This window comes from Triticum aestivum, chromosome 7B (assembly GCF_018294505.1).
Source record: "Triticum aestivum cultivar Chinese Spring chromosome 7B, IWGSC CS RefSeq v2.1, whole genome shotgun sequence".
NCBI lineage: Eukaryota > Viridiplantae > Streptophyta > Magnoliopsida > Poales > Poaceae > Triticum > Triticum aestivum.
The window spans coordinates 681,497,923-681,500,792 of record NC_057813.1 but is presented as its reverse complement, the minus strand read 5'-3'; the positions used below and the strand labels follow the sequence as shown (position 1 = coordinate 681,500,792).

The 2,870-nt window shown below is 53.0% G+C and overlaps 1 pseudogene; it reads right to left on the bottom strand.

Annotated features, from left to right (window-relative positions):
• Positions 1–807: 807 nt before the first annotated feature.
• On the bottom strand, positions 808–2,355 carry LOC123158441 (alpha carbonic anhydrase 7-like; annotated as a pseudogene).
• Positions 2,356–2,870: the final 515 nt, after the last annotated feature.

Here is a 2,870-nt window from a genome sequence, read left to right as displayed (position 1 = left end):
CAAATAGAACGAAACTAATTGCAGTTCTATAATCACATGTACGTACACACTACGCAACCTAATCCATTTCTCAGGTTGCTTTTCATTTTCTTTTTGCGATCTATTTATCAATCATGGCAGCACAGAGTACTCTAGAGGTAATAAAAATTACAACCAAATTCATTGACCGCCTAGCGACGACTAAAATCACTGGAGTGAGCCGAAGGCGCTCCACCATCATCGCCTCTCCCTCACCGGAGCCGGGCAAACCTTGTTGTAGTAGACAGTCGGAAAGTCGTTGTGCTAAGACCCCAAAGGACCAGCGCACCAGAGCAACAACCATCGCTGATGAGAGAGTTATACATCGGAAAGATCAAACCTATAAGCACAGGAGCGAAGACGAACACAAACTGGATCCAAACAGATCCACCGAGGACCAGCACCAACCGAATCCCGCGAGATCCGACGGAGACACGCCTCCACACACCTTGCGACGACGCTATTCGCACCATCAGGACGGGGATCGGACGTGGAAGCCATTATTTCTACTCAGGGACATCGCCATCGCTACACAGCCCCATCCAAGACGTGGATTGTAACAAAAACGAGAACGGGGTCCCTCCCGCCAGCGGGGTGCCGATATCCTCCGCACCTCCATGGCCCAAAGGCCACCGGAGGTGGGGTGAATCGGCGGCAGCGCCGGCAGGAGAAGGAAGAGACTTTTGGAGGAGTAAAGGAGGTCTACAACAATTTGGTACAATGGACTTCATCTCTCATGCAGTTGAAGTACTACGAAACACTAATTAAGCAAAGAATCAATAGTGATAATCAGTGTTTATTCTGCTGCATAGGCCAGAACATGCTGATGTCTCTGTTGTTCACCTCCTGACGCGGCCTTGCGTTCTTCTCCATTTCCTGCAAGGTGGAAGGAAGAAAATCAGTCCAAGTTTTCCTTTCTTTCTTAAAACCCCCTCAATCAAATGTTAGGGCACGGTTGAGTGGAGATCAACCGAGCTGGAGGCAGCTTTCATGTCGCTTTGGCATTTTAGCCATGTTTTTGGTCAACCGAATTAAAGACAGAGTTTAGTGCACCAGGAGGGTAGGGATCAGTACATCGAGTAGAAATGCTCGCTTCCATGAAGAGGATTCGAGGAAACAGAATGAAACTCTATTGGGAAAAAGAAAATCTTACGTCGTGGACGGCCTCTTGGAGAAGCTCCAGCTGATGCCACGACACGGTACGAACCTGTTGAGCCAGAGAGAACCTTAAGAAAGAATCAATTCCCTCACCATTTACTCCCTAAAAAAAACCTCAACATGCATGCACCAACCATATGATGTAACAGTACTTTCACGAAAAAGAATTCTATAAGACCAGGTCTCACTGGTTAGCAGATGAGACCTGCCCTGATGAATGCCACGTGTCATCCATCAGGGCGGGTCTCACCTGCTTTATATGAGACCAAAGTGAAGAAAATATATTACTACTATATCACCGTGCCAACGGCCAAGCTAGCTAGAGAAAACAATGACTGCGGGAAGGAAACCTACCCGCTTGACGATGGTCCAGATGACCCCTTGGGTCCATGGCGGGGTGGTGAGGGAGCCATGTAGCGGTAGTACACGCTGGCCCTCCCCCTGGCGCCCCTGGCGTCCACCACGCCCACCATCTCCTCCCTCTCTGGCTGCTTCGCGATCACTCCTGGTATGGCTCCAGCTTGTGCAGGAAGGCGTCGCGGGCGCCGATCTCGTAGAAGACGCCGATGACGGCGGTCTTGTTCTGGGCGCTCTGGTGCACCATGTGCAACTCTATGTCGTACCGGCGGCCGTTGACGCTGTGCTCCGTGGGCGCGTGCCAGTGCAGCTGCCGGAGGTGGTACGCCGTGTCGTTGATGGACACGCTCCCGGCGTCGCCCTCGAACCGCACCATGATGTCGTGGCGGCGGTTGACGATGGAGGCGTTGGCGGGTGCGTAGGAGTGGTTGAGGTGGCCAAGGCGGCGCACCAGGGTCACGCGCGGGCCGGCGAGGTCGATGAGCGACTGCATCTCCCCCTCGCCGCACGCCGACCACTCCTCCTTGATCTCGCCCCAGTGCGACGGCCCGTTCTCCGCGTCCACTGAGTAGCTGAACTCCTCCTCGTGCTCTGCAACGGACATGAATCATCAAGCCATGAGGGCACGGGTTCATCGGAAGGGATTATATTGATGAATGAATGGATGGATCGATCAGCGGGCGGAGGGCGACTGAGTTAAGCGTGCCGGTTTGCTGCTGGGCTCTGGCTGCAGGGACGGCCGAGAGGATGATGGAGGCGGAGAAGAGGAGCGCCGCCGATGCCGAGACGGCGAGGCCTGAAGGTCCCGACATGGATGCATGTTGTGCATCTCCTCCTAGTCTTTGCTGCCTCTTTGGTCTGCTCGCCGAGCTGATGAGTCGTGTGTTGGGCTGGTGCTGCATATATACTACGAGGAGAATGGCACGAGTCAGGCGCACTGTTTTTCTTTTTTTAACATCAGTACAGACACAAGCGCTTATATACACACGCATACACTCATCCCTATGAACGCACACACGCACATCCTACTTCTATGAGCACCTCCGAAAGACTGAGCTGGCATATCATCTTGAAATTTACGAAATCACCGTAGGCACCTCGTCGTCGACGGGAACGTCTCCTCCCACTAAATGCGCATCGCCGGAAATCCTGAAATAAATCCAGGAATAAATGCGAGCACCAGGATTTGAACTCTGATGGGTTGGGTATACCACAGTCCCTCTAACCATCCAACCACAGGTTGGTTCGCAGTCAGACGCACTGTTTTGGGAGCGGCCAGGAATTGAACTAGAGATCTGAAAGATCGCGGCAGTGGTTGGTGCGTGTGAACAGCCACT